Raw genomic sequence first — 22,985 nt, 5'->3', positions numbered from 1 at the left:
TACTTTATAGGGTCGGGAATGGATATTTCGATGTGTCGCAAACGGAATGACAAAATTAATATACCCTCACCCTTCGGTGGTGGGTATAAAAATGTTACATCATGACCAACCTTAAATTTTCCTATTTAGCAATTGATTCCATATCCATTATTTCCCAGAAGTGGTTTTCATATAAATATAGCAACGCATCATCGTTTTCCTCACAATGGGCTATCATGTTTTTGATGTATAATGTTCTTAGAATTTGTACAATTTCCATTTTCAACGTTTTCGAGTATTTGAACAAGTTTTTACGCACTCAAATTGTATTGCAACGTTTTATTTGTTTGTTTGACAAATATTTTATAATGGCGACAATATTTTAAGTAGAAAGCTCAACAACACTTCAGGCGCGATGACTAGTATATAAAGGTGACGCCGTCAATTCCTAATAGCCTACTTTGTCTGGTATCATATTGATACCATGTGGTATTAAAATTTTTTGCCAATGAGGCGAAAAAATAACACCAGGCGGTATTGGCAAATTACAGTAATTTTTCTTTCAGTGTAGCTTTACTCCTACGAAAGTTAGAGTGCTTTCCACAGACAGACAGATAGAATTAGTTCGACTTAAAATATAATGGCGGTCAAGAATATATATTGTGTTTGGGGTCTAAGACCAATATTTCGAGATGTTACAAACGTAATAACGTAGCTAGTATACCCACATGAAAGGTATAACAAGTAAAAACGTACTAAGTTCAGCCGGGCCGAATCTTGGGAACCCACCACAATGGAATATACTTAAGATTTACATAGACGCTTTGAAACTAAGGAACAAATTGCAATCGGTTTGAACAGTAATCTGCTAAAAAGATCATTTTTGCCAGTGCCAACACAAATTTCCAAGAGATACTATGTAATTTATTTCCGCTCGGAATAAAATTAAGAGGAAACGTGCGTCTGTAGTATCGGAAATGATTTCTTTACCGTCAATGCTGTAATTTTCTTAACAGAAAAGTCATTAAGGGTTGAATGTATATATATATATATATATATATATATATATGGATACGCTGACAGCTAATTTTCTCAACCGACCTCATCTATGTCAAGCGAAGTCTTAAGTTGAACAAGTAAAAGCGTGCTAAGTTCGGCCGGGTCGAATCTTATATACCCTCCACCATGGATCGCAATTGTCGAGTTCTTTTCCCGGCATCTCTTCTTAGGCAAAAAAGGATATAAGAAAAGATTTGCTCTGCTATTAGAGCGATATCCGGTTGGAACCACAATTAAATTATATATTGTTAAATGTCAGCCAATTCGAATAAGAATTGCGCCCTTTAGGGGCTCAAGAAGTATAACAGAGAGATCGATTTATATGGGAGAGAACATGAGAGGATCCGTCGTACACAATTTCAGGCAATAGAGGTCGCAATTATCCGATTAATAATTGCGGCCTCTAGAGGCGCAAGAAGTCAAGATCCCAGATCGGCTTATATGGCAGCTATATCAGGCTATGAACCAATTTGAACCGATTTGAACCTTATTTGACACAGTTGGGTAGGAATTGCGCCCTCTAGAAGGTCAAGAAATCAAGTCCCCGGATCTGTTTATATGACAGCTATATCAGGTTATAAACCGATTTGAACCATACTTGGCACATCTGTTGGATATCATACCAATAGGGTAAGAATTGCGCACTCTAGAGGCTCAAGAAGACAAGACCCAAGATTGGTTTATATGGCAGCTATATCAGGTTACAGACCGATTAGAACCATACTTCGCACAGTTATTGGATATCATAACAAAACACGTCGAGCAAAATGTCATTCCAATCGGATTAGAATTGCGCACTCTAGAGGCTCAAGAAGACAAGACCCAAGATTGGTTTATATAACAGCTATATCAGGTTATGAACCGATTTAAACTAAACTTCGCATAGTTGTTGGACGTCATAACAAAACACGTCGTACAAAATTTCATTCCAATCGGATAAGAATTGCGCACTCTAGAAGCTCAAGAAATCAAGACCCAAGATCAGTTTATATGGCAGCTATATCAAAACATGGACCGATATGATCCATTTGCAATACCAACCGACCTACACTAATAAAAAGTATTTGTGCACAATTTCAAGTGGCAAGCGTTACTTCTTCGGAAGTTCGCGTGCTTTCGACAGACAGACGGACGGACATTGCTAGAGCGACATAAAATGTCGCGACGATCAAGAATATATATACCTTATGGGGTCTCAGACGAATATTTCGAGTAGTTACAAGCAGAATGACGAAATTAGTATACCCCCCATCCTATGGTGGAGGGTATAAAAAGAGATTGCGGATATAAATCCGCCCCATGACACTTTGGGCATAAACCACCTAATCCAGTAATCGGATTGTTGTGCGCTCTTAATATAAAACCTCGAAAAATAAAGTCAGGAATTCAGTGCTACATTGGTTCATATCTGGTAAAGTGTCCCCACCTAAATGATGGTGTCCGTTAGCAGCGAAAGCCGGGCAATGACATAGGAAAGGCTCCATCATCTCATCATCTTCCCCACATGCCCTGCACATGCTATCACTTGCTGACGCTCTCACGCCGATTTTGTATAAGTAAGCTTGAATTCCTATGTGTCCCGCTATGATACCGAAAACTATACTGACCTTCTTATTTACTTTCAGCAATAACCTCGTTATCTAATGATCCGGATATCTCAGTAGGATTTTTGTCGTCCTACTGACCGTATCGCTGTCACTCAATGTCAATGTCACGCCTTCGTCGCCCTCGCTTTTAAGTCGGACTGCGTCGACCCGAAAGGCTTCGGATTAACCAAGTTTATTGGCGGCAGTCCTGTGGCCCTCATGGCCAAGTCGTCTATCGACCTGTTCACAGAAAAGCTTGCAGAGGGCACATTTTGCCGCTCTGATTTTTTATACCCTTCACCATAGGATGGGGGGTATACTAATTTCGTCATTCTGTTTGTAACTACTCGAAATATTCGTCTGAGACCCCATAAAGTATATATATTCCTGATCGTCGTGACATTTTATGTCGATCTAGCCATGTCCGTCCGTCTGTCTGTCTGTCGAAAGCACGCTAACTGCCGAAGGAGTAAAGCTAGCCGCTTGAAATTTTGCACAAATACTTCTTATTAGTGTAGGTCGGTTGGTATTGTAAATGGGCCATATCGGTTCATGTTTTGATATAGCTGCCATATAAACCGATCTTGGGTCTTGACTTCTTGAGTCATGATATCCAACAACTGTGCCAATTATGGTTCAAATCGGTCCATAACCTGATATAGCTGTCATATAAACCGATCTTGGAACTTGACTTCTTGAGCTTCTAGAGGGCGCAATTCTTATCCGATTTGAATGAATTTTGTACGACGGATTCTCTTATGACCATCAACATACGTATTTATTATGGTCTGAAACGGTCTATAGCCCGATACAGCTCCCATATAAATCGATCTCTCTATTTTACTTCTTGAGCCCCAATGGGCGCAATTCTTATTCGAATTGGCTGACATTTTACACAGGTCTCCAACATATAATTTAATTGTGGTGCAAACCGGACCATATCTTGATATCGCTCTAATAGCAGAGCAAATCTTTTCTTATATCCTGTTTTGCCTAAGAAGAGATGCCTGGAAAAGAACTCGACAAATGCGATCCATGGTGGAGGATATATAAGATTCGGCCCGGCCGAACTTAGCACGATTTTACTTGTTAATTGTATGCCTTGAGCCGTATGTTGTACACATCCCAATAAACTGCGGCTTTTTTACGACGTCGACCCGAAAGGCTTCGGGTTAACCAAGTTTATTGACTTTTTTACGACATGCTCTATCATAAAATCTACGGACTTAAAGGGTGATTTTTAAGTTATTATCTTTCTAGAAACATTGGTATAAACAGCTCACGCTCGTTTCGTGTTTTGTTTTACTGTCAAACATCTTCAATTTGGTCTACAATTTAGCCATGGATCATCTTACAAAAGAACAACGTTTGAAAATAGTTGAATTTTGTTATCAAAATGGGTGCTGTGTTAAGAAAGTTCATCGCGCGCTTCTTCCATTGAGCGACAAAGCTCATTTTTGGCTCACTAGGTACGTAAATAAACAAAATTGTCGATTTTGGAGTGAAGATCAGCCGGAAACATTTCAAGAGCCACAAATACATACAGCAAAAGTCACAGTTTGGTGCGGTTTATGGCATCATTGGACCGTACTTCTTCAAAGATGATGCGAATCGTAATCTTACGGTGAATTGCGAGCGCAATCGTGAGGTGATATCCAACTTTTTTGCCCAAAATGTAATAGCTTGACTTGCATGACATGTGGTTTCAACAAGACGGTGCCAATGGACTTATTGAGAGGCGAGTTCGGTGAACATTTTATTTCACGTTCGGGAAGGGTAAATTTGCCGCCTACATCGTGTGATTTAACGCCTTTAGACTATTTTTTGTGGAGCTGTGTTTAAGCTCATGTCTATACAAACAAGCCTGCTTCAATTGATGCATTGGAAGACAACATTGAAGTATTTTACAGTCCGAAATGTTGGAAATGGTATTCCAAAATCGGACTAAGTGGATGAACCATTTGAGGCGCAGTCACGTTCAACATTTGCATGGAATAATCTTCAAACACAAAATTATATGGGCCATACCATCGATTCAAACAAAGATTTCATGAATTTTTCGGAATTTAATATGGTTTTTTACCCTCCACCATAGAATGACTGTATACTTATTTCGTCATTCTGTTTGTAACACCTCGAAATATGCGTCAGAGACCCCATAAAGTATTTATATTCTAGATATGTCATTTTAGGTCGATCTAGCCATGTCAGTCCTTCTGTCCGTCCGTCCGTCTGTAGTTTTGATATAGCTGCCATATAAACCGATTTTGGATCTTGAATTCTTGAGCCTCTAGAGGGCGCATTTCTCGTCCGATTTAACTGAAATTTTGCACATGGTGTTTTGGTATCACTCATACCAACTGTGCTAGGTATGATTCAAATCGGTATATAATCTGGTATAGCTGTCATATAAACCGATCTTGGATCTTGACTTCTTGAGCCAATTGAACGCGCAATTCTCATCCGATTTGGCTGAAATTTTGCATAAAATGTTTTTTTTTTTACTTTGGATGTCATTACTGTGCTAAGTATGGCGTAAATTGGTATAGAACCTGATATACCTGCCATATAAACCTATCTGGGATCTTAACTTCTTAAGCCTCTAGAGGGCGCAAATCTCATCCGATTTGGCACAAATTTTGTACAACGGCTTCTCTCATGACCATCGATATGCGTGTCTAATATTGTCGGAATCGATCTATAGCTTGATACAGCTCCCATATAAACCTACCTCCCGATTTAGCTTCTTGAGCTCCAACAAGGCGCAATTCTTATCCGAATGAACTGGAATATTGCACAATGTCTTCTACAATATTCAGCATTCAGTTATGGTCCGAATCGGATTATAACTTGATATAGCCCCAAAAGCATAAGAGTTATTATTCAATATTCTTTGTTTGCCTAAAATGAGATACCACGCATAGAACTCGACAAAAACGATCCATGGTGGAGGGTGTATACGATTCGGCCCGGTCGAACTTAGCACGCTCTTACTTGCTTTTTTTTAACTTTCCTATAGGTCTTAAAAAATCAAGCTATCAAACTATATCAGGTTATAAAACGATTTAGATCTTACATGGCATATTTGTTGCTAGACAAACAAAACACTTTTCGCAAAATTTCAGCCAAATCGGATAATAATTGCGCCCTCTAGAAGTTGAAGAAATCAAGATCTCTGATGGGGTTATATGGCAGCTATATCATGCTATGGACCGATTTGAACCATATTTAGCTCAGTTGTTGAAAGTCATAATAAAGCACTTCGTGTAAAATTTTAGCCAAATCGGATAAAAATTGCGTCATCTAGTGGCTCACGAAGTCAAGATCCAATATCGGTTTATATGGGACCTAATTTTTTATACCCACCACTGTAGGTCATTTAGTCATTCCGTTTGGCATATATATTTCGGATCGTATTAAAATTCTAAGACGATTTAACGTTGTCCGTGAGTTGATTTAAGTCGCAATATCCGACTTAAATATGCTTTAGATCAGACTACATTTAGGTATAGCTGCCAGTTGTCCAATCTGCCGAATAAGGACTGAAACCCATAAAAGATTTATTTATTACCCGATTTCGCTGAGATTTGAAACTGTGAATTGTCTTAAGCCTCCCGTCATCTGACATAAATTTAGTTCAGATCGGACTATATTTATATTTAATTGCCATATTTACCGATGTGCCGGTTAAGTGTCTGAGCCCATAAAAACTGCATTTATTTTCCGATTTAGCTGAAATTTAAAACAGTGAGGTATTTTAAGCCTTCCGAAATCCGACCTGAATATAGTTCAGATCGGACTTTATATAGTTCAGATCGGACAGATATAGCTGTCATATAGACCTATCTTCTAAATTAGGATCTTAATCCTATTAAGAGCGGATTTGTTGCCTGTTGGTTGAAACTGTTACCTGTAAATGAGTTCTCGGGACCTGAGTAAAATGAGATCGAGACCAGTCATCATTTAGATATAGCTATGGATATAGTAGTGGAGTTATAACTAATAAAATAGGGCGATTATTATATCCTTGGTGGTAGGTATCCAAAGTTGGTCACGGCCGAATGTAGCACCTTTTTACTTGTTTTTCTTTAATATTTCAAATATGGTTTCTCATCCATTTATGCCTTGTCTTATTGACTTTTTGGTTTGCAATATATCTTATTTATTTAAATAATTATAGCTCTTATTTGTTGTAACATCCTCCAGATAAATCTCATAAATGTATTGAATAAGTTATACGTAGTATATAGTTGGATGAATAAATATAAATTGAAATTTAAACTTTCACCACCAATTTTGGTAAATTTTTCATCTTTGTAAAATTGCTGATATGGAAATAAAAATTTATTTAAATAACTCTAAAATAATGATGGTAGAGTATTACCAACTACCAGCTTTTCTTAAAAACATAGAATTTTGAGAAGTACAATAGCCAATTTTGTAATTTGTAACAATAAAGAGAAATACTCGTACCTCCGAAATGGCTTTGCTTTACTCGAATACAATATTTTGTGTACTTGTGGTATTCATTTCTCATTTATACCCACCATGGATGGGGGTATACTAATTTCAACATTTCGTTTGTTGTTGTTTCGAAATGTTGTCCTTAGACCCAAAAAAGTATTATTTATTCTTGATCGTCTTGACGTTCTAGGTCCGTCTGTTTGTCTGTCGAAATCCCCTTAACTTTCGAGGGAATAAAGCTAGCCGTTTGGTTTGGGATTGAAAATGGGCCATATCAGATCGTGTTTTGATATACAAGCTGCCAATGTGGCCAAAATTTTGCATGATAAGTTTTGCATAGACTTCTCTAGAGGACGCAATTCATATCCGACTTGTCTGAAATTCGTTTTGACTTCCAAAAACTGTTCTAAGATTGGTCCAAATCGGTTAATAACCTTTTATAGCCGCCATACAGACCATTCTCAGATCTTGACTTCTTGAGACTCTAGAGGGCGAAATTCTTATCCTATTTGACTGAAATTTTGCATGAACTGTTTTGCAACGACTTCCAGCCGTACCAAATAGGGTTTAAATGGGTGCATTACCTGATATAGCTTCCATATAACTCGAAAAGCACACTTCTTATTCGATTTGGCTAAAATTTGCGCAATGGCTTCTTCTATCGAATCAAATTTAGAGCGCTTTTAACTGTCTTTACTCAACATAATTTCTGTTGCACAGAGTAATACAACTTTGTACAGCTTGTTTACAATGCTTAGAAGGCGATCATATAGGCTACATTATGGTAGCTACGATTGAGTGGTGTAGAGTATTTGGCGACATTTGCGTTTCGTAACTTGTTTTATGCTATCATATTGAATATTCCTATGTGTTTCGAGACAGCCTCCAAAATAAGTTTGTGTGTGGGCATATTTACATACATATGGGATTACGCTCAGCTCTGCGTTTTACTGGCTGCCTCTAAACAGCACTGCATAAAGAGACACAGTTGCCATGAAACCATTTCCATTTTATGTGCTAATGATACCATGAAACATGGCGTTACGCCAATTAAACAAAGATAACCATGAACTTTGCACTTAATTGCGATTTTTTATAGGATCCTTTGCTTAAAATCCTGCATAAAGTTATGCGGAATTTGGGAATACGTGAAGATATTTATGCTCTAGATATGATGCCGCTGACATATACCTGCGTTTCAATTTCTTCTGGCGGAAGAATTATAATTTATGTAAAATTAAGTCGACATTTTTGCGGTGCTTAGAATGAGGCCGTGAATGGCTCGTTTGAGGGGGAGATTCCATATGAATGATTTGCGTGATTTCCTTTGTAGTGGTAATTACGACTGGGAAAGATTTACTTATGGCTGCTTTGGATGCAAATATTGTACAATATAACAATTATCATAATAAGCATAAGAAATTAAATTAGTTTGGCTAGAGTTGTTTGCTCAATTCAAAACCATATGGAAAAAAGTCTCGAGTGTACCAAAATTGTTATGAATTTCAAATAAATTAGACATTTATATTTTAATATTAGGCAAGCTTCAAATAGGATCCTCAATATCTTTGTGGACATAATATTCAGCACTCATTTGAACAATAGCATTGTTACGCGTAATCATCAAATCGTCACGCAGTGGTGTGAAAATTAAACAAGTAAAATCTGCTAAGTTCGACCGGGCCGAATCTTATGTACCCTCAATCAAGTATCACGTTTATCAAGTTTTTTGCCGGGTGGCTCTTTATAGGCAAAAAATAGATAATCGATAAAAATTGGCAGGCTACTGGAACTATATCGGGCCATACTTGGTTTGTATGTTGGAGATTATCATCATCATGGAGCAAATTTGAACCAAGTCGGATATGAATTGCGTGCTATAGGGGCTCAAAAAAATCGGGAGATATGTTTATATGGATGCTATATAAGGTTATGGACCGATTCAGACCACACAGACAAAATAACTCTTAGATAAAACCAACTACCAAATTTGTATGTGAAACTTTAAATTCTCAACGAATTTTAGCATTGAACAGAAGACATTATTTGTTGAAATTGGTTTGTAGAGACTTGACAGGCAAAATAGTTGAAATGTTGTGGATTTCAACAATTTCTTTTGTTGAGATAGTTTTCAAGAAAGGCGTACTACCATGTAGGGCTCTAAACTCCCATACAATTCATGACTTGCAAACTAAGGTTCGAATCTCCTAGCCGTACAAAAAAATTTAATTTTTTTTTCTTTAAACTTATTTTAGAAAATTTTTAATGAGACACTTATTACTTCGTACTAACATTTATTGAGTTATTTGATCATAAGGAATATGATGTCGGTAGGCTAGAGGATGCGTGCAAGACTACCAAACATGAGATCATGAGTTCAATCCTCGCGGCAACAAATTATTAAAATTTGTTTTACGGATAATAGGAGAGAGACTGACAGAAAACAAACCCGAGTGCAGCAGTAAACGAACTAGAACAAGCGCAGCGCAAGCCAACAAAGGAAATAAAACTAACAACTAACAACGCGCACTGAAGCTAAGCTGTGCAGCAAAGCAAGCACTTGTGTGGCATTGTTGGTAAAATAGTTTTTATACCCTCCACCATAGGATGGGGGTCATGCCATGTCCGTCCATCTGTCTGTCAAAAGCACGCTAACTTTCGAAGGAGTAAAGCTAGCCGCTTAAAATTTTGCACAAATACTTTTTATTAGTGTAGGTCGGTTGGGATTGTAAATGGGCCAAATCGGTCAATGCTTTGATTAGGCTGCCATATAAACCGATTTCGGGTCTTGACTTCTTGAGCCCCTAGAGGGCGCAATTCTCGTCCGATTTGACTGAAATTTTGCATGTAGGGTTTTGGTATCACTTCCAACAACTGTGCCAAATATGGTTCAAATTAGTCTATAACCTGATATTTTGACAGACGGACAGACGGTCGGACATGGCTAGATCGACTTAAAATGTCATGAAGGTCAAGAATATTTATACTTTCTGGGGTCTTAGACGCATATTTCGAGGTGTTGCAAATAGAACGACGAAATTACTGCACCCATATTCTATGGTGGAGGGTATAAAAAAAGTAAATACGCGTTAATTTCGGTCGGGTCGAATCTTATATACCCTCTACCGTGGATCATTTTCACCTTATTAAATATATAGGAAATACATAAAGTTATGGACTAATAGACCGAGGAGGTTAAAGAAGTTATACCTGAAGATTGATCCGATTTTGAGCATAATTTGCACAGTTATTAGAAGTCAAAACAAATATCTCGTACAAAATTTCAGCCAAATCGGACTTGAGTTTCGTCCTCTAGAAGTTCTAGGAGCTCAAGAAGTCAAGATCCGATACCGGTTTATTTGGCAGCTTTATTTCGATGTGTTACCAATGACGAAACTAGTTTACCCCTATCCTATGGTGGAGTGAATAAAAACTTTGCTTACATGAAAAAATTAAAACTTGGATTTTCTTTAGTGTTTCCTTAATAGTTACACTTTTTTAAGCCATGCAGTAGAAGCTTCGTCATAGGGTCAGAACATGCCTGTACAAATTAAAAAATAATCATGTGAATTAGTTCAGTTGAATTAGTTCATGTGAATTAGTCAGCAGTTCTTCTCTGACCATCGCTACATTAGGTTTAAAATAGCTAGGACAGCTCCAAATCAGACAAGCTTCCGTAATAAGTTAAAAGCCTACTGAACAAAATTCGGAAGACTGCTCAGAAGAAGACTTGGCTAGGTTATGGACAAATTCCATACCCCTAAACCATTTATCGCTTTGTTGTGCGCTCTAAATACTAAAAGGTTATCTCGAAATAGAAAATCTATGTCAGGAATTTCGTGCTACTTACAAAATCCTTAATTGTTCATGTCTGGTATTGTATCTTCACCTAAGTGCCGATGTCTGTTAGCCCCGAAAGCCAGGTAATGATATAGGAAAAGCTCCAACGTCTCATCATCTTTGCCACATTCCCTACACATTGTGTCACAGGCCGCACCGATTTTGCATAAGTGAGCTCTTAGTTCAATGTGTCCTCTCATGAAACCGAAAACTTTATAGACCTCTTGCATATTTCAATTCAGTAAAAGCCTCGCCTTCACACGATCCGGACCACCCCACAGGATTTTCGCCTTCCAACCGACCATTTCGCTATTCACTGTGTAAGGTGGACGTTCGCAGCCCATGCCCTTAACTCGAACTGCGTCGACCGGAAAGTCTTCGTTAGCCTAGTTCATTGACACCAGTCCTTTGCACTCCACTACCAAATCGCCTGCTTTCTAATTCTCATATACTTCGCTATGGCCCGGCACACAATCGATGCGCATCGTGCCATCCTCAGTGAAGGCGATAATCTCCTTCTTACACTCCAAAATTTTCGCGACCTTATCGTACTGGCTGTTATTACCCTGATGGCCAGTTTATTGTTCGTAAATATGTTTACACTCGACGTCCTCGCGTATACACACCTCTCCACTGTACTATGGTCAGGCAGTCTAAAAAAAAAATCTCAGTCCCTGGGTTCTTAATGTAGATCCCCAGGTTCACTCTGTGCTCTAGCTTTGATCCATCTGTGTAGTATGATCTTCCAGATGGCAATACTAGGGTTCCGAAAATCCAAGACTGTGCCGATGGCATCAGTGCCTCGCATTCGACCACAAGTTTCGTCTCATGTATCCGATTGAAAACCTCTTACATTCCTTCCAGGTTTGCTATATGTCGGATATCTGGAATAGTCTCCAGTGCCCTAGTGGGCGTGGTCCTTAACGCTCCGTCTATGCCATCGGCGGATCGGTCTATATGGGGGCTATATGAGGATATAGTCCGATATAGTCCATATTCAAACTTAACCTGCTTGTGGACAAAAAAAGAATATGTGCAAAGTTTCAGCTCAATATCTCTATTTTTAAAGACTGTGATTTCAACAGAGAGATGGATAGACGGACGGGCATGTTTAGATCGTCTTAGATTTTTACACTGATCAAGAATATATATATATACTTTATAGGGTCGGAAATGGATAATTCGATGTGTTTCAAACGGAATGACAAAATGAATATACCCCCATCCTTCGGTGGTGGGTATAAAAATGATGTCGGTTCGCTAAGTTCAAATCTTCCTTCGACCACCGACAAAACAAATACAATTAATGTAAAAGCATAATAAGTCGAAAGAAAGATATAGATATCGGTCTATATGCATATAGCTGCTATATAGACCGATATCTCGATTTAAAGTCTTGGCCCCAAAGCAGACTCATTTACAATCCCATTTAACTGAAATTTTACACATTGACTTAGGTAAGGCTTTTCGACTCCCATATTGTATATGGTTCTGATCGGTTTATTTTTAGATATAGCTACTAAAAAGATCAATACTTTGTTATACACAATTGAATAATGACTTGTACTTATTAATATTTGGTCCAAATCGGAACACATTTCGATATAGCTGCTATGGGACATAAGGTATGCATTTTTTCACTGGATTTTGACGACAGGTGGTTTATATAAATTCCCGAGATGCTGGATATCCAAAGTTCGACCCGGCCGAATTTAACGCCGTTTTACTTGTTAGTAACTAAACTGATATTTATATGATGGGAAAAATCTACCAAAAATTGAGGTCAGCCTACCAACCTACCAAGAAAATGAGAACCTACCAATTTTGGTACGAACCTACCAATTTTGGTAGGGACCTACCAAAAACGGCAACACTGCTCACCACCATGGATGGATCTATCTGCTCGTGAATATAAGTGATCATAAGTGTACTGTACGTAGCAAATGACCGTCAAACCCGATAATCTAAGAAGTATATATGGCGACTTTTTTTATTTTTAGACCTATTTTGGAACCATTTCAACCAAATCGGTTTTTAATCTCCGGGCCAGTTTTTTGGAGCATTAGTGTACTCTGCGTACCAAATTTCAGCCAATTTACAATCTGTTAACTCAATTTCAGATTTTACAAAGAGTGGACCCATTTTCGAGCCCGGACCATCAATTTAAAGATTTATGAAATCAACGGTAGAGTTTTTCTCAGAGAACGTATTGTTTCTCCAGAGAACGTATTGTCTTGGCATAGGCGAGGCGATGAGAACCAATGTATTAATTCCAACCGACACGACAGCACCACACGGGTTGCAATTCTGCTCTCCGATTTGTGTGATTAACCATTGTAGTCACGGACCATCAGCGGTATTGAGTGGAGTTTCTCACTGAGAGGACGGCCGGCACCGACTCTTTCCTAAATACTGACTGACTGGGATACTCGATATGACAAGGCGAGTTATTGGCTTCTTTAAATAACCAATGGCTATAACGTACTCGTGGCGTTCGTATGGCCGGAATAAGCTGGCTCATCTATGGATCTCGACGAGGACCACAAACAACAACACAACAACGACAATAACAACAAGAATTGAAGTCAAGTGTGAGACACTTTTTCTAGCGCCACAACCTTCTATTGACTGAAATCTAATAGTCTATGCGGACGGATCAAAGCTAGAAGAGAGAACTCGTCTATAGACCGAGTTGTGATTCCTTTTGCTATCTATAGCAGGAATGCGTCAGGTGGTACGGTTTTAATGCGAGATTTTCGAGTGTGAATATCTTCTCGGATAGTAAACGGCCCTTAGGGGCATAACAACCAAGACAGTAGAGCCAAGAAAAGTCTTAGAGTGTAAGGAGGCAATTGACGCCTTTTCTGCACTTGACATAATCGTAATATTTTAAAAAACTCACAGACCACCACCAAAATCCTGCGATGGTGCAGTGTCAACGCCAGAACATCGATGGTGAACGTTGCCTTAAAGGAAAAAACAACCAGGATGGTGAAGTCATGCATTGTCTTGGAGTTCTTGCCTTTACTTAGTATGACAAAATCCGCATTGATTTGGTGCTGGGCCATAGAGTAAAGAAGAACGTCTTGATTGTAAGAGCTAGAGGGCTGCTATCAATAAACTTGGTGAATGTGAAGCCTTTCAAGGCAGTCCAAGTTAAGGGGCGAGGAATACGATTAGGGAATTCCTTGTATAGATTGACTTAAAATTATTTATATCGCACAGAAAGTCTATGACTGGATTAGATTTATGTCCATAGCGGTATAAGGCGGATTTAAAATCTTTAAACCAGTACAAATAGTTTGAAGAAAAATAATTTTTTTCTATTTTTATTAACAACTAGCTGAACCGGGCTCGCTCCGCTGAGCCTCTTTTACTTTATGTGGAATATAATTATCCTTTGAATATTAATTTCGACAACTAAAGAGCATTTAGTGCAAGACCTTGCTACGAAAAGAATGTTTAGGGTCATTTAAGTTCGGATGTTAGATGTACTCCATATTTAAAAGTATTTATTTGAGCTCGATATTACCATGGTGATTTTGGAATTGGGAAGGCCCCCAGGGTGGTGGTTGGTTGATTTACAGCGCGGTGTGGACTCCAGAAAGTGGGTATGAATTTCGTGCTGCACTCCTTCAAACCCAAATATCATTTATTTATATCCCATATTGCCATTAAATAACATATTGCCATTTATGGGATGAGGCATCCCCCAAACACTTGACCATAAAACTGGTTGTCAAATTCTTTTTCTCATCTCAAATACCTTTCATTTGAGCCATATATTGCCATTGTCGGTAAATTTTATCTTTTTGGGGGTCCCACATGGTCCCACATTTGGATAACAGATTCGTATTCTACTCCCAAATACCTTTGTTTGGTCAGTAAATAATTGCTGTTTGTGGGGTCTTTTGGGGGATAAGGCGGTCACACAGTGACTTGATTCTGAAAATATATCTCAGATTCGTGTTCTACTCTAAATACCTCTTATTTGAGTCCGATATTGCAATGGTCAGCAAATACTTCCTATTTAGGTGGAGTTATGTGGGTTGAGTGGCCCATAGACTCTTTTTCCCGACTATTGATATTAAATTCTTGGATTAGAATCTTTACTCCATTTACATTTGAGCCTAATATGCTATGGTCGTAAATTTGTCCTTTTTGGGGGATATTTTTGGGAGGGGCGGGCCCCTTGGTCCTACGATTGGATATCAGATACGTTTTCTACATTCAAATACCTCTAATTTGAGCCCCATATTGCCATGGTCAGCAAATAAGTCCTGTTTAGGGGTGTTTTTGGAATGGATGGGCCCCCAGAAACTAGGTCCCAAGTTTAGATATGAGATTTGTGTTCTACTCCCAGATGCCATATTGCCACATGTCCGATTTAGGGGTGTTTTGAGGGTTGGGGTGGGCCTCCAAACACTTGGTCCGACGATTGGATATCAGGCAAATGAAGTTCCATATTTTCATCACGGGTCCGTAATGCACCATCTTTGAAAATTGAAAGAAAATCGGTTCAGTAGATTTGGTCTATGCGGAACATACAAACAAACAAACACAAATTAACTTTTATACCCACCACCAATATATTAATTTTGTTATTCCATTTGCAACACATCGAAATATCCATTTCCGACCCTATAAAGTACATATATTCTTGATCAGCACAAAAATCTAAGACGATCTAGACATGTCCGTCCGTCTGTCTGTTAAAATCGCGCTACAGTCTTTAAAAATAGAAATATTATGCTGAAGCTTTGCAAAGATTATTTTTTGCTCATAAGCAGGATAAGTTCGAAGATGGGCTATATCGGACTATATCTTGATATAGCCTCCATATAGACCGATACGACGATTTTGGGTCTTAGGCACATAAAAGCCACATTTATCCGATTTTGCTGACATTTGAAACAGTGAGTTGCGTTAGGCCCTCCGGCATCCCTCTTCAATTTGGCTCAGATCGGTGTAAACTTGCACATAGCTGCCATATAGACCGATCCGCCGATTCAGGGTCTTAGGCCCATAAAAACCACATTTATTAAACCATTTTGAATAAAATTTGCAGTGAGTTGTGTTAGGCCCTTCGATATTTTTCTTCTATTTGGCCCAAATCGGTCCAGATTTGGATATAGCAGCCGTTTAAACCGATCTCTTGATTTAAGGTCTTGTGCCCATAAAAGGCGCATTTATTGTCCGATTTTGCTGAAATTTGGGACAGTGAGTTGCGTTAGGCCCCTTTACATCTTTACATCTTTTGGCACAGATCGGTCCAGATATGGATATAGGTGTCATATAAACCGATCTCTCGATTTAAGGTTTTGGGCCCATAAAAGGCGCATTTATTGTCAGATGTCGCCAAAATTTTGGACAGTGAGTTGTGTTAGGCCCTCCACATCTTTCTATAATTTGGCTCAGATTGATCCAGATTTGGATATAGCTGCCATATAGACCGATCTCTCGGTTTAAGGTCTTGGACCCATAAAAGGTGCATTTATTGTCCGATTTCGCCGAAATTTGGGACAGTTAGTTGTGTTGAGCTCTCCGACATTTTTCTTCAACTTGGTCCAAATCGGTCCAGATTTGCATATACTTGCCATATAGACCGATCCGCCGATTTAGAGTCTTAGGCCCATAAAAGCCACATTTATTAACCCATTTTGCTAAAATTTTTACAGTGAGTTGTGTTAGGCCCTTCCATATCCCTCTTCAATTTGGCCCAGATCAGTTCAGATGTGGATATAGCTGCGATATAAACCAATCTCTCGTTTTAAAGTCTTGGTGCCATAAAAGCTACATCTATAATCCGATTTCGCTGAAATTTGTGACTGAGTCTTAGGTTAGGTTTCTCGACATCCGTATAGTGTATGGTTCAGATCGGTTTATATTTGGATATGGCTACCAAAAAGACCAATATTTGTTCTACAAAACGTTGTCTTTTACATATTTGACCACTCAATATCCGTGTCAAATTTGGTGCATTTCGGACCATATTTCGTATATCTGCTATGGGGGCATAATGCATTTTTCACTGAATTATGGCGAAAGGTGGTTTACATATATATCCGAGGTGATGGGTATCCAAAGTTCGGCCCGGCCGAACGTTATGCCATTTTACTTGTTATTTATAAAAAAGATGTGTCATTGCCAAAAAACCATAATAATTTTTTTTTGTGAATAGGGCCGTTAATTTTTATACCCTCCACCATAGGATGGGGGGTATACTAATTTTGTCATTCTGTTTGTTACTACTCGAAATATTCGTCTGTGACCCCATAAAATATATATATATATTCTTGATCGTCGCGACATTTGATGTCGATCTAGCCATGTCCGTCCGTCTGTCAGTCCGTCCGTCCGTCCGCCTGCCTGTCGAAAGCACACTAACTTCCGAAGGAGAAAAGCTGGCCTCTTGAAATTTTGACAAATACTTATGATTAGTGTAGGTCGGTTGGTATTGTAAATCGGGCCATATCGGTCCATGTTTTGATATAGCTGCCATATAAACCGATCTTGGGTCTTGAATTCTTGAGCCTCTGGAGTGCGCAATTCTTATCCGATTTGAATGAATATTTGCACGTAGTATTTAGTTATGATATCCAACAACTGTGCCGAGTATGGTTTAAATCGGTCCACAACCTGATATAGCTGCCATATCAACCGATCTTGGGTCTTGATTTCTTGAGCCTCTAGAGTACGCAATTCTTATCAGATTGGAACGAAATTTTGCACGACGTGTTTTGCTATGATATCCAACAACTATGCTAAGTATGGTTCAACTCGGTTCATAACCTGATATAGCTGTCATATTAACCGATCTGGGGACTTGATTTTTGAGCTTCTAGAGGGCGCAATTCCTATCGGATTTGGCTGAAATTTTGCATGACGTACTTTATTCTTATTTTCAACAACTGTGTCGAATAAGGCTCAAATCGGTTCATAACCTGATATAGCTGTCATGTAAACCGATCTGGGATCTTGACTTCTTGAGCCTCTAGAGTTCGCAATTATTATCCGATTTGACTGAATTTTTGTACGACGGATTCTCTCATGACCATCAACATACGTGTTTATTATCGTCTGAATCGGTCTATAGCCCGATACAGCTCCCATATAAATCGATCTCTCTATTTTATTTCTTGAGCCCCCAAAGGACGCAATTCTGATTCGAATTGGCTGACATTTTACACAGGTCTCCAACATATAATTTAATTGTAGTCCAAACCGGACCATATCTTGATATCGCTCTAATAGCATAGCAAATCTTTTCTTATACCCTGTTTTGCCTAAGAAGAGATGCCGGGAAAAAAACTCGACAAATGCGATCCATGGTGGAGGGTATATAAGATTCGGCCCGGCCGAACTTAGCTCGCTTTTACTTGTTTTGTTATATTTGTATTTAAGTGCATGGTACTCTACTCTAAAAAATACTGGACATTTTGATTGATTTTTGTTTTTATACCCTCCACCATAAGATGGGGGGTATACTAATTTCGTCATTCTGTTTGTAACTACTCGAAATATTCGTCTGAGACCCCATAAAGTATATATATTCTTGATCGTCGCAACATTTTATGTTCCGAAGGAGTAAAGCTAGCCGCTTGAAATTTTGCACAAATACTTCTTATTAGTGTAGGTCAGTTGGTATTGTAAATGGGCCATATCGGTCCATGTTTTGATATAGCTGCCATATAAACCGATCTTGGGTCTTGACTTCTTGAGCCTCTAGAGTGCGCAATTCTTATCCGATTGGAATGAAATTTTGCACGACGTGTTTTGCTATGATGTCCAACAACTGCGCCAAGTATAGTTCAAATCGGTCCATAACCTGATATAGCTGCCATATAAACCGATCTTGGATCTTGACTTCTTGAGCCTCTAGAGTGCGCAATTCTTATCCGATTGGAATGAAATTTTGCACGACGTGTTTTGTTATGACATCCAACAACTGTGCCAAGTATGGTTCAAATCGGTCCATAACCTGATATAGCTGCCATATAAACCGATCATGGGTCTTGACTTCTTGAGCCTCTAGAGGGCGCAATTCTTATCCGATTGGAATGGAATTTCGCACGACGTGTTTTGTTATGATATCCAATAACTGTGCCAAGTATGGTTTAAATCGGTCCATAACCTTATATAGCTGCCATATAAACCGATCTTGGGTCTTGACTTTTTGAGCCTCTAGAGGGCACAATGCTTATCCGATTTGAATGAATTTTTGCACGAAGTATTTCGTTATGATATCCAACAACTGTGCCAAGTATGGTTGAAATTGGTCTATAACCTGATATAGCTGTCATATAAACAGATCTGGGGATTTGATTCTTGAGCTTCTAGAGAGCGCAATTCCTATCCGATTTGGCTGAAATTTTGCATGACGTATTTTATTTTAACTTTCAACAACTGCGTCAAATAAGGTTCAAACGGTTCGTAACCTGATACAGCTGCCATATAAACCGATCTGGGATCTTGACCCCTAGAGGTCGCAATTATTATCCGATATGCCTGAAATTTTGTACGACGGATCCTCTCATGACCATCAACAAACGTGTTTATTATGGTCTGAATCGGTCTATAGCCCGATACAGATCCCATATAAATCGTTCTCTCTATTTTACTTCGTGAGCCTCAATGGGCGCATTTCTTATACGAATTGGCGGAAATTTTACACAGGTCTCCAACATATAATTTAATTGTGGTCCGAACCGGACCATATCTTGATATGGTTTTAATAGCAGAGCAACTCTTTTCTTATATTGTATTCTTATATATATGTTGAAAATCTTTTTGTTATTCTATTGTATTAAATCATTTCACGTCATTTATGTAAAATCAATGAAACTGCCATAGTAACTTACTCATGACATCCGTAATATTTATATCCTCTTTCTGAGGGCATAGAGTCGTTGTTTAATTTCTACCAAATAGTTTGAAATGTATATAATTTGCATTATATCTACATCTGATTCGATTTACTTAAAATTTATCGCATATTTTCCATATTTACCAACATTTGTGGTTTATTTCGGCCCAATCGGTCGTTAAATGTGGGACAGTAGCATTTACAAGGAAAATCTTATAACTACATATATCTGAACAATACCCAAATTTGAATCAATATTTATAAAACTCTCCATACATTTTTTCATGCTATAACGTTTTCAATAAATTTAGGTCCAATCGATTGTTAAATATTGATGTTGTAGGAATATCCTAAAAACTAGCATGTTTGCCTAAAGCACTGAACGCCTAGGTTCGGGTGCCAACGGAAACATCGGTAAAATTTTTCAGCGGTGGTCATGCCCTCCCAATGCTGGCGACATTTGCAAGGTACTATACCATTTGGTATGGCAGCCATGTTAAAACTTTTCCACAAAGAGGTGTCGCACGGCGGCACGGCATTTCGGGCTCGTCTATAAAAAGTAGGCCCTTCGACATCCTTCGTCAATTTGGCCCAGATCGGTACAGATTTGGATATAGCTGTCATATAGACCGATCCTCCGATTTAGGGTCTTAGACCCATAAAAGCCATATTTTAGTTATGTTATGCTTTGAATGCTTGGACTTAAACTGTCCACATTCTGACAACACCTAAGGCACATTTTTTTTGAATATTGCGACAATTCACATGTTTTGCGCTTAATCCGATTGTATGGATTGCAAACATTTTCAGTGTGCTACCGAGAATCGAACTTGTGTTCCATTCATTTCATGATGGTGTATTTACAAACGACTTGCCACATTGCATCACAGCTGCTAGCTGTACATATAATGGTTTAAATTTGGTGTTGCTATATATACGCATTTTGTAGAGATGATTTTCATGGGGTGATCAGGTCATGAAATCGACTACATATGTTCATAAAACCATCCCCGCATGTTGACAATATTTTCAACAGCGCCTGTTCATGATAATGCCACCATTGGTACACAATTTTGCAATGTCTTTTTATCATTGTAGTGGTTTTGGCAACATGAGTTTTTTATTCCCTGATAACATCTAGCCCACATCACTTTATCGATCTCGGATGAAAAGTATTTCTTATATGAGCTTAATAAGATACATCGCGCGCTCAGCCTGTATAGAACATGGGGGCTACTCAAGTTATAATCAGTTTGATATAGCCTTTAAACACAAAAATCCACTGAAACGCGCAAAATACCTGGGTGTTTTGCTGGACAGGAAATTGAACTTCAAATCCAACATTTTGGAAAGAGAAAGAAAAGCATCTCTTGCCCTATACACTTGGCAAAAGTTGGGGGTTTAGACCGCGCGTCATGCATTGGGTGAATGCTGCGGTTGTCAGACCTATAACGCTAGTTGGTGTTGTGGTCTGGTGGACGGCGCTTCAGAAGTCCACCTACTGCTCAATACTTCACAATACAAAGGATGGCTTGTTAGAGTATCACAGCAGCATTGAGGGCTACACCATCTGATTTAATGCTACATATTATGCCATTGAATTTAATGCTAAAACTTATGCCCCTGGACATTGTGGCTAACCAAATTGCAGCGACCACTGCCGTGACGTTAAGGGATCTTTCTAATTGGCCATGTGGCGGCTACGGACACTGTGTTATCCTTGATACAATAACCGATGTTCCAGACAGTGTGGATTACACTCTATCTGAGCTGTTTTTTGATAAAAATTACTGTACCATGATTCCTGATAGAGCCCATTGGATCTACAATATCCCTGGTAACAGAAGTTACTTAGACTTCTATACGGATGGTTTCAAACTGAACGACCAGCTGGGCTTTGGGGTGCACTCTAAAGATCTAGAACTGGTCGTATCGAAAAGATTACCCGACCACTGCAGTGTGGCTAAGATACTACGATCGGCATAAACATCTCCTCAGGCAGCCTTAAAATCCCTGGAGAACGAATTTCTGAACACAAAACCGCCCTCGACTGTCGCAGATCTCTCAACGTGATGGCTGAATAGTTCAAAATTCACCTGTTCTGGGTGTCGGACCACAGAGTTATCCCAGGGAATTGTAAAGCGGACAAGCTTGCGATACTAGGAACTACCCTACACATTCCAGGGATACTGGTCACATAGAGGGGGCTGTGAGCATTCCAAAACTAATGTGGTCTAATCTAGACTTGAGGAGTTCTACTGCTTTGCTGCCATTGGCTAGAACAGATGTCTCAGTCATTGTGCACGTCATTACAGTTCACTGTCTAATCGGAAAACATGCTGATAGACTGAAGGTTTCCAGCAACGACTTTTGCAGAAACTGTGAGGACATCGAAAAAGAAGAGATTATAGAACACCTTCTGTATGTGTGTCCCGCACTAGCATTCAGAAGGAGTTCCACTTTAGGTTCTCATTTCTTCGGGTACCTGTCTGATTTAGCGGATGTGAAGATTGTTGGGCTTTTAAAGCGATCTGGATGGTTCTTCCATTGTTTGTTCCTGTGGTATCACAATGGACGAAAACGCCTAAGTGAGTCTGATGGCAGACTGCCACTTAAAACTAACCTAACCTAAACACACAAAAACCAATATAATTTTTACAAACAGAGCCTACCCTAGATTAGGCGTCTAATAAAAAAGAAAGCTAAACCTTCCGTATCCCCGCTTATGTCCTTCAGGACCTAGATTAATCCGTAAGCTCACAGAATTCCCACTTTAACTGATCTCCAAAATTGACTTCCAGGGTGCCAAGAGAACACAATGTTTTCCGATTTGGCGTACACTTTGCACTTGCTGTTCGGTATAACTTGTTACATCCACGCCAAGTATGGTCTTAATTAGCTTATATAGCTCCCATCAAAACCGATCTCCAGTCCAGGAGTGTTGCAATGATCCAGAATATGTTTGTATGTTTTTTATACGGTTGTAGGTAAACATTTCGAGGTATTTGTTATGCAACATACAAATGCCATATTTTCTGGCAATGCTTAAAGTACGATGTATGCGGCAATGCATAGAGCTCCTCACGCTATTCGACTGTTATCAAAATTGCGTAAAGTACGAAATTGTGTATGCGCCACCCTGGCCATTGTTCCATGTAAAACCACACTCAAGCCCTACACTGCGCACACTT

At 39.0% G+C, this 22,985-nt stretch overlaps 1 protein-coding gene across 3 annotated transcripts in view; it reads left to right on the top strand.

The window, feature by feature from the left end:
• Positions 1 to 22,985, top strand: part of LOC106082814 (protein eva-1) — a 421,699-nt gene that overhangs the window by 135,829 nt on the left and 262,885 nt on the right. The window lies entirely within an intron of this gene.

The sequence above is a fragment of the Stomoxys calcitrans genome, chromosome 2, assembly GCF_963082655.1.
Source record: "Stomoxys calcitrans chromosome 2, idStoCalc2.1, whole genome shotgun sequence".
NCBI classification, from domain to species: domain Eukaryota; kingdom Metazoa; phylum Arthropoda; class Insecta; order Diptera; family Muscidae; genus Stomoxys; species Stomoxys calcitrans.
This window is presented reverse-complemented; position numbering and strand designations above follow the sequence as displayed.